The following is a 14,772-nucleotide window of genomic DNA, read 5'->3' as shown; positions in this document are numbered from 1 at the left end:
GAATGTACATACATTAGATATTTCTGAGAATGAAAAGATAAAAATATCAATAAACTCACTGTAAATAGTTATTGGGAGCTCTAATTGACACTGTCCATTATGGTTTATGTAGCAGAATGGCTCTATGTCCCATTCTGTCAGATTTGACACGCTCCATGTGATCAGATTGTCTCTGCTCTGGGGCACTGCTCCATTACTGGCTTCCCATCCCATCCCTTGATGCGTGACAGAAGTGCTACAGTTAACTGACACAGAACCGCCGTACTCCACAACAACTCTCTGTGGGTTGAGCTGAAGAGGACATTCATCAGCATGTGTCCCTGTTAAACACATTGAGAAGGATGTGATTTAAAACCGATGAAGATTCAGCACAGAATAGCAGCACTAAAGTTTTGGATTACATGCAGACACAGAAATAACCTTCGAAGAGTCATTATGACTTGCAAACTGGAGTTTTGTATTTTATAGGGTCGGGCCAATGACATTTAAATTAATAGCTAGTGAAAGCCCATCTATTGTCATAATCATGATATGCAACAAAAAAGATTTACTAATACAGTAGCAAGACAACATTTCAACAGGGTTAGTCCAAACTCAAACATATCAACTGAACAGAAATAAATTTAACTCTCCAAATTCTGGTCTTAAGACAGAAACAAAGTCATAATTATTTAAAACATATCTAGTCTCATTCCAGATAATGCATCAGAAGAATAAAAGACAGAATTAAGTCAACATACTAACCTGTGAATAGCACAATCTGTGAAACTGATAAATAAGACACAACTTTATCTCTGTAACTCTGACTGTAAGTGACTAAATACCTCAAGCAAGGCCTCCAGTTGTACCGACTGGGTAGATCATTTGAACTTTGTTTGGGTAGATTTATTTGAACCTCCCAAACTTTGTTAATAAAATATCATGTGTCTTTAACTACTATGTACTTTCATTAAAAACTAATAATTATAATTGTTAGATACAATGTATTTATCATGTTGATATCGCAAAACACTCTTGCTGCTGTTGAGGTGGGATACGGGTAAGGTTTGGGACAGGTTTGGTGGTGTGGGTAAGTTTAAGAGTGGGTTATGGGTTAAGGGAAGGGTCAACAGTGTAATTATAGATGTCATTACAGAAATTAATTACAGATGTAATTACATGCAGGTATTTTATATATAAGTATTATGTAAAACATGTATGTACACAAATAAGAGCACTGTATAAAATTATTAATTTAGAATTAATAGTTTAGTATTAATAATTTAGTATTAGTATTAATATTAGTGCATAGTAGTTTAGGGCACTTAATATAAAGTGAGACCAAAACAGCTTTACTAACACAGTAGCAAGACAAGATTTGAACAGGGTTAGTCCAAACTCCAACATGTCAACTGAACAGAAATGAATTTAACACTCCAAACTCTGGTCTTAAGACCAAAATAAAGATATAATAGAAATAAAGTTATAATAAATAAAGTTATAATCATTTAGCCTACAAAAAGTAAAAGCTAAAGTTTAAAACATATTTAGTCTCATTCCAGATACTGCATCAGAAGAATAAAAGTGAAAATACAAACCTGCGAAACTCACAAGCTGTGAAACTGCCGAGAGATAAACAAGTCCAAAGAAATGTTGAAGCATATTGTATGTGCTCAGAGAAAAACAACTGATCAGAAAATGCTGTAAACAAGACACAACTTTATCTCTGTAACTCTGTGGTCTGTGACTGAATAGCTGTAGCTCGAGCAACGCAATACTGAGACAAAAAGAACTAACCCCACCCAGAAAATATTTTGAGAGGAAACAGAGTTGACCTTAAGAACATTACATGTTAATGGATGACAAAAATCAGACTCATAATGAAACAAAATTTAAATCTATAAATAATTTGAATCCTTAAACAGATACACAAGAACATCTGTAGTTGAGACTAATGTTGATTGACAGAGTTCTTCTTCTGGTTCGTAATAATTTTATGCTCTCACAGAAATTTAACACCATACAAAAACAAACAAACAAAAAAAAAAATAAATAAATAAATCAGATTTTTTTTTTTTTTTTTTTTTTGAAAAACAATTTCCAAGGGGTTCTTGGTCTGAAAAATGTTATTTTATTGCACACAGCGCCCACCTGTGGTAATTTCAGGATAGAGCAGAGAGGAAGGGTGGGGTTGACCTCATAGAGACAGAGCGACACGCGTCATAATCTGAAACCACGCCCACCGGGCGGGAAAACAATCCAACAGTCTCCATTGACTTTATATAGCTTGAGGCTGCCTCTTTGTCAATTTACTGGCTTTAAACAAAAAAATAGAACAATGTCTAAAAGCTGCTATGTGACAAGGTGTACAGCAAACAAGCCAAAAAACCCAGAACTAAGTTTTTATAAGCTGTCGACCCCAAAAAACGAATGTTTAAGGACACAAAAGTGGATACAGGCAGTGAGACAGAGCACAATGGGTCATATTACTACAAGAAATGCATTGGAGGGGAAATAATTCTTTGACATGGTTAAAAATAATTAATGGTTTTTTTTTCTTTGTTTGTTTAGCATAACCTGTCGCCGATTACGTTCCCCTCCAATTTATTTCTTATAGTAATATGACCCGTTCTGCTCTGTCTCACTGCCTGTATCCACTTTTGTGTCCTTAAACATTCGTTTTTTGGGGTCGACAGCTTATAAAAACTTAGTTCTGGGTTTTTTAGCTTGTTTGCTGTACACCATGTCACATAGCAGCTTTAAGACATTGTTCTGTTTTTTGTAATAAGTCAGAAATGACAAGGAGGCAGCCTCACGCAACACAAAAAAGGGTGGGCGTGGTTTTCAGATTATACTAAATGCACTGTCTCTATTGCTATGGATGATGTCGACACACTTACTAACTCTGCCCACAATGATTGGCTGATGGGGGAGGGCTCTCTGTCAGTGATTTAATCATGGTAATATTGTAGAATGAGGAATCATGTTGCCATATTCAAATAAAGATTTTAAAATGTAGGCTAAGTGTCACTAATTAAACAAGTATATGTTCAGCTAATTGTCAGCCTCTTACATGTCTGCATCTCGAGAGATTGCAGAATTCAAGTGACAAATGATACTTTATAAACAAAGTTTGGGAGTACCCTGTTGAAAAAGACAGCATATGCTGGTTAGGTATGTTTTGAAGCATGGAAGCTGGTCATGAGCTGGTTTAGGCTGGTCAAGTGCTGGTCCTAAGCAACTAGCTCCAGCTCAGGACCAGCTAAAGACCAGCACCTGACCAGCTTAAACCAGCTTCCATGCTTCAAAACATACCTAACCAGCATATTTTTCAACAGGGTAGCATGTTCAAATCTAATCAGCTGGAGAGGAGGCATATATATACAGTTGACTCCCCTACTTACCTCAACAGTTTTCTGCATCCCTTCGACACCCCATTCCTCACTCTTGGCTGGTTCCTATTCCCAGCCGGTGATACATGGGAGTACTCTGGGTTTGAGCTAAATTTCAAGCTCAGAGCCTGAAATACGCTTATTTTACTCTTTTACTCTATTCGATCATTTGTAAGCGTGAACTCATGAAAACAACTGCCACATGTAATCAGACATTATATTTTTATTTATTTATTCTCATTTTTGGCTTTTTTTTATGAACGTTTTTGCCTTTTTATTATGATATGACAGTGAGTAGACAGGAAGCAAAATGGAATAGAGAAAGGGGGGACGGGATCAGGAAAGGTCCACGAGCCGGAACTGGAACTCGGGTCACCTGATCTTCCCACAAGGCTATATCAGCGCCAACGATAGGACATTATTTTCAACTTGACTGCAGTTGGTTTGTTTATACATTCAATGCATTTTGCCTGTACATAAATGAACATTTTATGTCATTGTAGATCGTAAATCTATAAATCAAAATATGCATTTATGAAGAAAAGTTTCAGCACTCAAGGCTCTATCATCTATTGCCTCAATGGTGTACAGTGTCTTTGGGTGGATTGCTGAGGCTGATTGCCGGCAACAACCATTTCAGGATTGTTTGTGATTTGGTCTTAGTGACTTAGGAGTCCTCTTGACTACCCCTAACTTTTCACACACTTAGGAGCTTTAGTGCTAAAGTGCTTTGTGAAATACTCTTAGAGCAAAAATTAGGTTCTAAATTAGGACACGCCCATTATTGTTTCTCCTAAATTGGCAAGTTAGGAGCTACTTTTAGCCTTAAGATGTTTTGTGAATACGGCCCCTGACTGACATCAAGTACAAATCAATTCTTTTCACATTTATTTGTATAGCGCTTTTCACAATACATGCTATTTCAAAGCTGCTTTACAGAAAATGCATGTCAACATTACAATTTAGAGTGATCTGTTATCAGAGTTGACTGTGTCCAAATTATTATTTCAGAAATGTACGTATGCAAATCATGCAGTTAGCTAACAGTGTATTAATTTAGGTAGAAACAATGAGCTCATGGAAGTAATGAATACATGTTAACAATGATTAGGATATATTTGGATATGGTGCATGTTGATCCAGAGTTTGCGTTTGAAGTCCTTGCAGGTGTTGGTCATCTGAAGTCTTCATAGGAGACTGGATCCAAACTGGAGCTGATCTCTAGTCACCTCGGGACGGGCATCCTGAGATAAAACAGAAAAGCAAATGGAGAATAATTAGCGTAGCTGCTGTTCATAACATTAAGCAAAGATAATCATGTGCATTTGATCTGATATCACTGGAGTACAAGGATATGAGAAGCATTATGTGAATGCTTGGCTAAAGAGATGCGTCTTTAGATTAAACTGGGTGAGTGAGTCTGAACCCTGAACATTATCAGGAAGGCTATTCCAGAGTTTAGGAGCCAAATGTGAAAACGTTCTCCCTCCTTTAGTGGACTTAGATATCCTAGGTACCACCAGAAGTCCAGAGTTTTGTGATCTTAAAAAGGGTGAAGGATTGTAGGGCGATAGAAGATCGGTTAAATACACAGGAGCTAAACCATTTAGGGCCTTATAGGTCAGTAGCAATCATTTATAATTGATACGGAACTTAATAGGTAACCAGTGTACACTGTAAAAACTAAAGGTGCCTCAAATATCCTTTTGGATACTCAAGGAACTTCAAAATGTATTTTAAGTGCCTCAAAGCTCTTTCTCCTATAGTGGGGTTACTGGTGGAACCATTGACAGCCTTTACGGTTCTTGCAGGAACTTATAGGATCCTTTAAGCACTTTGTATTCAGTTCTGAGGTTCTGGAGTCACCTTTTCATTACCATGAGACCTCAAAGTGCTTTGGGGGAAGTTCGAGGAACTCAAATTCTATAAAAAGGTTCTTGTAAGATCTGTAAACATTTACATGGTTCCTGGAAGATCTCTTTTTTAAAAGCCAGCATCTGGAGGAACCCAAAAGTTCTGTGAGGCCACAATAAGATGTACAGCCTATATTAGAACTGTATTATTATTACTGTAAAGTCTATTATTATTGTAATGATGGGTCGGCAGAGCGGGGATCCATTTGCAAGCTTTATTAAGAACAGTATTTACACAGGTAGACAGGGGCAAAGGCAGGAACATAAACCAGGACAGGCAATGGTCGAGGCAGGCGGCAGACAAACAGAATCAGGGCACAGGCAAGGATCAGGGCAGGCAGCAAACAATCACAGTCCAGGAAACAGGCAAAGATCAGGGCAGGCAGCAGAGAATCACAAAGAATAAACAATCCAACCGGAAACCAGGAATCAGTCCACAAGAAAACGCTCAGTAATGATCACAACAGCAAATCAAGACTTCGCAATGAGGTGGTGTGTGTGTAAGTCCTTTATAGTCCAGGTAGTGTGCTAAGCTGTATGTGGCAACTGGTGATTGGTGTGGAGTGTGCATGTGATTGGCAAGGAGGATTATGGGAAATGGAGTCCAGGAACTGACAGGAACAGACAGTGATCGTGACAATTATTATTGATGTTGTTAATAATCATTAATAAACACACACGCACAGAGAGAGAGAGAGAGTAATTAGCCAGAAGACAAAGTTGAGATCAGATCATGCATTTTTGTTCATTATTGTTACATTTTTATTGAATAGATTATGGGTAATAAAATGCTTTGTGTTGACTGTATACAGTATACTCCATGCAAAACATTACACTTCATATAGCCTAGGCTAAAAATTAAATAAATAAATCTGAAAAACGCTGTTCTTAGCCACTATTCATTTTACAATCCAGTATGACTGCATCTGGTTACAGCATGGACACCAAATACATAATTAATTTAAAAATTGTATATAAGGTGTTTTTTCTATATTTTAATGCTTCATATAAAATTAAAAAATATTGTACATTCATTCATTTATTAATAATAATAATAATAATAATAATAGGCTAATAATAGCCTAATAATAATAGGCCAAATAGCCTAATAATAATCTTTCACATAGCCTATTGTCTTTGTCGGTTTTGATCGACGAACATTACAAATGTAACCCCCAAACAATATTTAGTATTTTTTAATTTTGAATTAAATAACTTTCAGGATAATAGTCTTAAACTGGTCAACAATTAATTATCATTGTGTTATTGCCATGATGAAACCTATTACAATCACAATCAGAATCTTTCAAAAAGTGTATTATTATTATTATTATTATGAAGAAGAAGACAAAGAAGAAGAAGAAGAAGACGAAGAAGAAGAACGAGGGCTCTCTGGCGTCCTGCTCGTGCGCAACGCAGCCTTTTCAAATTAAAAAAAAAAAAAAAAACGGCCAATTTCCTAAAAATAACCGCTTCTTACGACTTTCCCATTAAAGGTGAGTACAGTTGCCAAAATAATTAAGCAAAGTAGATACTATGTGTACACACACTGCCACTTATTTGTATGGTTGTTTAAAAATGTCTGTTTTATACATTTTGGATACATTTTAACCGCGTATTATTGTTGTTAATCATTTTAATAAACGCGCGCACACACACACACACACTTTGGGTGTCCATGTTTTATGGGGACTTTCCATACCCTTAAAAAAATGAAACAAGGTTTATTATAGTAAAAGTGTAACCGATTTTTGAATCTGAATCACTAATCTTCCACATAGGCCATTGGTGCTTGGACCCCAATTTTAAATAAATTCAAACAGAAAAACATTTATTTTCATTTGTATTAATATTTTACAATATTACTGTTTTTACTGTATTTTTTTCATCAAATAAATGCAGCCTTGACAAGCATAAGAACTGACTCATGAGTTGACTTTTATAGGGACATCTCTAATGTGAGGCAGTGGACAGTTTCTAATGTTTGTTGCTGGCTGACAAGAAATTACCTCTCTGCACTTGCCCCATCTTTTGAAGGTGTGTAAATAGTTACAACAATGACTGTTTATAATTGCCCACTGTGCAACAAGAAAGCATTTCATCTTACACATTTACTCAAACACATTGGACTGTACCATCAACATGAGCCTCATTTCCACATAACTTGTGGACTTAATGGATGCAGCCACTTCAGTAGTTGTTTTACTTCATATCGTTCTCATGTTTATCGAAAACACAAGGAACTGTTAAAACGCAATCATTTGGACAGCCATCAACATGCTGAGCATGATTTAGGATCAGGCATTGTAGAAGATGAGCATGATTTAGGATCAGATATCACAGAAGAAGATGTACCATGTACTCTGTGAACTAGTACAGACTGAACAAAAGTCGTTCAACCTTACTCACGAACAATTAATTGAAGGTTTAAAAAAAAGCCTTTGCTTGTTTGTTTTAAAAATTCGTGAAAAACATACAGTGGCAGCAGTTGTGCAGAAAAGTGTCGTAGAAGACCTCAGAACAGTATGCGACACGTTTATGACACATTACACAGAAGCCATCCGTTTTCATCTGTCAAATAAGCGAATAAACATCGAAGATGACCATGAGCTCCAGGCTTTTTGAGCAGTGCATTAAGAGCATTAGTTCTGAATGGATGCTGGAACAATACTGTGTCAGAGAGCTGGATATGATAAAACCCATCGAGATATGCCTCAATAAACAAGAAAATGACAAAATTGTTTCATTCCAATACATTCCCTTGCTTCCTTTGCTGCAAAAGCTTGCAAAGAATAAAGATGTCTGGGCTACTCTCAATAGAGCCCAATCTGAAAATGATGAAATTCTCACAGATTTCACAGATGGTGAAATGTTTAAATCAAACAGACACATGACCTTTCACAGCTTACATCTCCATTTTTACGTGGATGAATTTGAAGTGGTCAATCCACTTGGCTCAAAAGAGGAAGACACAAACTAACCGCTGTCTATTTTAAGCTTGGAAATCTGGACCACAAGGATACATCTAAGCTACAAAACATTTATTTGTCCACACTGGTCCACCATCGTTTCCTCAAAAATGAACTCACATCTTATGCTGAAGTACTTCAGCCTCTTATTACTGATCTTGCTGTGCTGGAAACTACTGGGATTATGTTGTCATGTGAAGGAGAAAGTAGGGTATTTAATGGTACAGTGGCATCTGTATCAGCAGATAACCTATCTGCTCATGCCTTAGCAGGACTCACCAGAAGTTTTTCAACTGGAAGAGTTTGCCGGTTTTGTCTGGCAAATGCAAATGACATCAAGACTAAATTCACAGAGGAGGAGTTCATCATGAGGAATGCTGCCAATTACAGATATCATCTTGACGCTGTTGAAGAAGATTCCGCAAACTCGTCAGTCTATGGGATCACCAATGCCTGTTGCCTTTCAAAACTGGAGCATGTGCCCTCTCCAATATTACACCTCTTTCCACCAGACATTATGCATGATTTCCATGAAGGGATCATACCAATGGTCCTTAGTCTAAGTATCTCCCGGTGGCTAAAAGAGAAATACTTTGCGCTAAGTGACTTAAATTATGAGATTGAGAACTTTCCTTATGGCAAAAATGATGTGTCATCAAAACCTGTACCACTCTCAGATAGAGCTCTCAAAAGTGGCCGTTTGGGAGGCAGTGCCATGGAGAATATTACCCTTTTTCGACTACTGCCATTCATGATTGCGGAACAAATTCCAGAAACTGACTGTTTGTGGAGGCTTTACCTCCCTCTTTGAGAGATAGTGGACATTGTCATTGTTCCTGTAATAAGAAGATCCTGGATTCCATATCTATCAGAGAAGGTAGTTGCATTTTTGTCCACATTCCATCAACATTTTCCTGGGAAAATCACCCCGAAGATGCATTACATGATCCATTATCCAAGGTTAATCCTATCTTATGGTCCTCTGGTGCATCTGTCCTGTCTCCGCTTTGAAGCAAAACACCAGTATTTTAAAAGAGTGGCCACAGTTCTTGGGAACTTTAAGAACATTACGAAGACTCTTGCCAGACGACATCAATTTCGACAGTGCTGGGAACAATCAGAAACAGATAGCCTAGGTATCACTACTGAAACCGCAGACACACGAAATATTCCTGTGCAGGCTCTGCCATGATGCACGTGAAGCCTTAATGTCTCAAACAACCTCTGTGCCTGTGACTGTCAGTAAAACAACATACATCTGTGTAGACAGTGTGGCATACCATATGGGAGACTACATCATTGTAGAGGAGATACAGAGGAGATACCATTGTTTATGGAGATCCGGGGAATATACTGTGTCAATCAGACGTGGCTTCTGTGTGGGAAAATGTTCATTCCTTCTTACTTCGACAATCATTTCAACTCATATGTTGTTGAGGAGAAGTGTCCATGGACTGTTGTGAAACCTGGTCAGGAGACTGGCTACCACTGCCTTGATGGTTACAGGAAGTCAGATGGGCAGATCTCAATACCACTTAGACACTGGATTACAGTCAGTTGCTCTTGTTAATAGTTTTTTTTCTTTCTTCATTTTTCCACATTTCCTTTTTCTTTTTAAAAAATAATTATTTAATTCATTATTTTTTTCAAGTTAATTATTTAATTTCTAGATATAACAATTTAGTTTTTTCTCTTTTAGAACACCAAATAGATGGAGATACATTATTGTCATTGAACGAGAGGATGGTGGAGCAATTGGTGCCAATAATAAAACAAAGAATTAAATTCAATCGTATGATGGACAACCTGAATATTGATAAGATGGACAAGAATCATGAGTATGTCAATTTAAATAAAATATGAAATTTTTATGTTCTTCTCAACTTTAGTTCAGCACCACTCTAACATTTCAAAATATATTAAGAAATAATAATCATGATGTTAATGATTCTTTTGTCCTATAGCTTAGTGCTCACTTCATCAGGTGGAAATGGGCCATCATCTAATATAGATCATGAGACAAATTCAGGAAAAACTTGGCCAACAATTTTCAAATTACCAGATTTCCCAGCTCTGTTGAAACAAAAAATGGAAAACAATATGGCTGAATTGCACCAACCAACATCCCGTTCAAAATGGAGGTCACAGATTGTGCAGGTGTTGTTTGACTCTATATGCACCATAACTTGGTAAGTCACACATCTATTATTACTAATAGGAATGTTTACATTTTGAAAATAATATTTAGTATATAGTAAATTTAGTAAATATTATTTACATGTGCTATTGAATGTCCACAATGATACTGCATTTACTGCATTTATTAACAGCAAATGTATAATTTTGCCTAAGGTATCCTACACAGCAGCAGTATAAAGAAGTGTGTACTGCACTGATTGAGATGTATCCAAACTTGAGAGACCAAACAGGTGTTGGATATGTAAGATGATTTTTTTTTAAGATAAAAAAATGTGTTTGTGAATAAGGACATTTGAAATAGTGAGAAAACCTAACTAATTGGTAGGCTCAATAGATTCATCATCAGAAAGTTTAGGGAGTGGGATTATATGGGATACAGGTCTCACATATGTGCGATTGTGTACCTGAACCTCGTCTGTTCTGGTATGACCATCAAGTCCAGCGAAAATGTTAATCACATTACCTACTGGCCAACATGCACATGGAAGTTGTGGGTCCACTGTCAGTACCACCTGGTCTAGACCAATTTCTCCTCCATCTTTGCGCCACTTCTGTCTTTCTTGAAGATTCAGGGGATGGGTATGGATGAATCTAGACCAGAAATGATCAGCAATGAACAGCAAGAAATTCCAAAAAGATTACTTGAATCACAGAGCACTTGGGTAGTGAAGAATCGTGGCGGCCTATTAAGAGAATGCTAGGCGTAACTGGGTCCGGATCCGACATGTCGGAGGACACATATCCCAAAAACTTGGCATTAAGGATTCCCTCTATCTCAATGAGCACAGTACACAGTACAGTTTAAGTCACTGTTTGGTCCTTCAGTTCTACCTTTAGGGCCTGCTTTACTGAATTAACTTCCCGCTTCCCCAAGCTTAAGCTCTGCTGTTGAAGTTCTTCCAAGTCTACGGACGACGGGCTCAGTTGCACTGGGAGATGCACTGGGAGATTCAGGATCTATCTTGAGGGACACATCCGGCTCGACGGACTATATACGAGCGTATGGGACGCTCATTGGGTTCATGTGTAGTGCACCAAAGATGGGGGGTGGAAAACAGTTGTAAATATATCAGTAAAATGACACAAATATTCAGTTATTAAGTAATATATAAATTAACATACATGGCTTAACTGCGTGCTGATTATATCAATATATAATTAAATAAACAATGACAGGCAGATCGCACGATCGTTGCGTATGCTCAATATTACAATCTGGAAACATGCAACATCATCCAATTCGACATTTTCAAACAATATTGAACAAATTGGGTTATATGTAACTAGTAAGTGAACATAGTATTTTAGATTTAAATAGAAATACACTTAATTTAGAGCTCAAAGTCCGATTTGAAAACGTTTTGGTTTAACTATGTGACGCAGTTTAAAATGCGTTCAATTTACGGGCAAATATCTACATTCAGAACAATAATATTAATTACAAAGTCAAAATATATATGAAAACTCACCCGTAATCAGTGGAAAAAACAGTCCAGCCAGCCTGATTCATATTCATAACTCAGCTGTCCGCGCCTGACTGAGCTGCGTATGCTACGAACCGCGTTAGGGCTTTCTCACAATGTTGTATCACTGTCCTAAGTTTGTGCATAAGTCCTTTCCACCTTTAATGAAATTCATGAAATAAATAGCATGTCCCCAAGTTTTGACTTAAAGCAGTGAATTATAGCCTAAGTATTTGTTCTGAATGGGTGCTGGAACAATACTAACCAGTTCTACATTAGTTCTAACATTTTTTGAATAGTTTCTTTAAATGGTTCATGATTGAGGTCAATGAAAAAAGCAGAATTTAAAACCAAAGTCACTATTCGCTTATGGATAAAAGATGCTGTGGATGTGAATGATAACAGGAGAATGGGTAAATTATGTCAAAAGTTTCATTTGTGTGTAAACTTTCCCTTTAATATCAGTAGACTATTATTAAATTATTAAAAATGGCATTTTGTATTATGTATATTCTTCTGTGATCAGTTACATTTGATGTTCCTAATTTTTAAGTCACCTTGGATAAATTTATGTGGAAAATTAATAAATGTAAAAAATGTGTTGTAAAGAAATTTGATCTTTACCCCTCTTTTTTCAACCAACAGCCTCCACAGAACCTCACACCAACTATAGTGATTACAGGAGACCCATTTGGTGAAAGCAGCATTGCGGTTTTTCTTGATGGCGAAGAACTGTTAGCTGATGAACCTGATGACATAACCATGGGTGTAGGCCTTACTATGAGTACCTACTTTCTATTCAACATTAAGTACAGGAAACCAATTAAAAGTACACTGACTTTTCTGCAGTATCTGTTGGGCATTCAGAAGGAGAACCTCAAGCTACCTACAGTTGTGTTGAGGTTTATCAATTACTTAAAATGTCCCATGTAAATATTCCCAGAGTCAAAATGTTACCATTGAATGCATTGTACATTGAATTGAAGTAAATATGAATAGTTTTTTGAGGAACCTGAAATATGTTTTAAAGTTATAGGATATTTAAGTCATATTTATCTTCTACTGTTTGTCAAGATGTAAACTCTTAATGTAGAACAATATTAACATTTTACATGTGCTTCCATGAATATGAAATATTTTTTGAACTTTTTATTCTACAAATATTGTTGTTGTTTAATAATACAATAAAAAATGTTTGCTTTGTATTTTGTTTTTTTGTTTTGTTTATCAAAATAGTAATAAATTTTATTTATCTGTTAATAAAACGGAGGGAGGGAGGGAGGGTTGGAGGGCACAATAAATTCAAATTGGGAAATGGTGCCTTGAAGCACCCAAGGTGGTTCCAGACCATTCTTAATAAAAGGGTTCATCAAGAAGCCGTCAAGGTTCCTCAGAGAACTGCCCCTTTTGAAAGGGATCTACAGACGGTTCCGCCGGTGTGGCAAAGTGAAGAACCCCAAAAGGATCCTCCAGGCACCTTATATTTTTACAGTGAAGGCTGTTTTTGTAACACATGAAATATTATTTTCAAAGGACAAGTTGCTGTCTAATATAACACCCATGTCTCTGACTGTAGAGGATGAAGTAACAGTACATCCTTCTAGATGGAAATTGTAGTCTAAGAGATTCTGTGTACAAGTTTTTGGTCCAATAATAATACCTCAGTCTTTTCTGAATCTAACAGAAGAAAATTACTGGTCATCTGTGATGATGAACATGTAGGCAATCATCACGTGAACATCAGTTCACAGTGTTACTGTGTATTTATTTATGGGTTATGTTATGATTTGACATGGGTTTTCATATGTTTATTGTTTAATACATTTCACAGTCTAACTTATCTGTCTGGTCCTGTATTTGGGAGCATCATGATGACGTCACGTGAATATCACCAATTACTCTTAATTAGCGATTATACCATTTATTGGGACAGATTAATGTGAATGCGTTGAAATGGCCATTGTCTTATTTGTAATAGGTATGGTTTATATTTGATCAAAGATAATATTTATGCTTATGTTTACATGTTGACATGTGCATCTGAATTACATTGTTGCTGTATAATGGTGTATTTCTTGTCATGGGTGTTAATCGACCCCTATGGGTGGTAGAATCCGTTTGTTTATAGCGGGAAGATTGTATACAAACTGGGTATGTTTGGGGAAGGGGGCTAGTCAGGCCATGGACGGCCAAGGGCTGTTGCTTGTCTGAAGACTAGTAATGTTGTGTTTTGCTGCTCTCAGCATGTTTGTTTTGTACAGTTTAATTTGAGTATTTTTGTTGGTTTATTTATTTATTTATTTTTCATTATTTTGAACTTTGGTTTGGAAGAGCACGTGTGACGAGGCAGCTGTCCTAAATAAAACCACTGGGACGTGAAGAATTGCTTTGTTGTACTCTACCTTTTCCATCTTTACGGCCGTACGGCAAGAATACACGAGACAACTCAGGTTCCCTTTCAAAAGGGAACTTCAACTCTGCGTTTACCGCTATGGGGAACAGTCAATCGTGACAGGTGTCCGAATGCCAAAGAATCACACCACTCCAATCCTATTGGCCGGCGACAGCCTATGACGTCATCATAGCGCGAACCCGGAGTATAAAGGGAGCGCCTTAGGAAGCAGTCGACACCTACTCGTCTTGAGGGACTGTTCTGTCTATGCCATTGTTTTCAACACTGGTAAAGAATTACTCTATATATGCCTTACAAACGTTCAGGAGAATGTGTTCATCCGTGTCCCAGGTTTTTGACACTTGATTTACACATTTCTGGCGTTTTTTTCTGTCTGGAGAGGAGCGCGCATAGACGGTGCTTGAGGGCGCTGTTGGTGTGTTTGTCTGTTGTTTACTGTGAGCA

The 14,772-nt window shown here is 37.0% G+C and overlaps 1 protein-coding gene across 1 annotated transcript in view; it reads right to left on the bottom strand.

The window, feature by feature from the left end:
* The window catches only part of LOC127509204 (hemicentin-1-like), a 125,726-nt gene that overhangs the window by 92,984 nt on the left and 17,970 nt on the right, over positions 1-14,772 (bottom strand). The window lies entirely within an intron of this gene.

This window comes from Ctenopharyngodon idella, chromosome 3 (genome assembly GCF_019924925.1).
Source record: "Ctenopharyngodon idella isolate HZGC_01 chromosome 3, HZGC01, whole genome shotgun sequence".
Classification (NCBI taxonomy): Eukaryota; Metazoa; Chordata; class Actinopteri; order Cypriniformes; family Xenocyprididae; genus Ctenopharyngodon; species Ctenopharyngodon idella.
The sequence above is the reverse complement of the archived record's forward strand: the minus strand, read 5'-3'. Positions and strand labels throughout refer to the sequence as shown.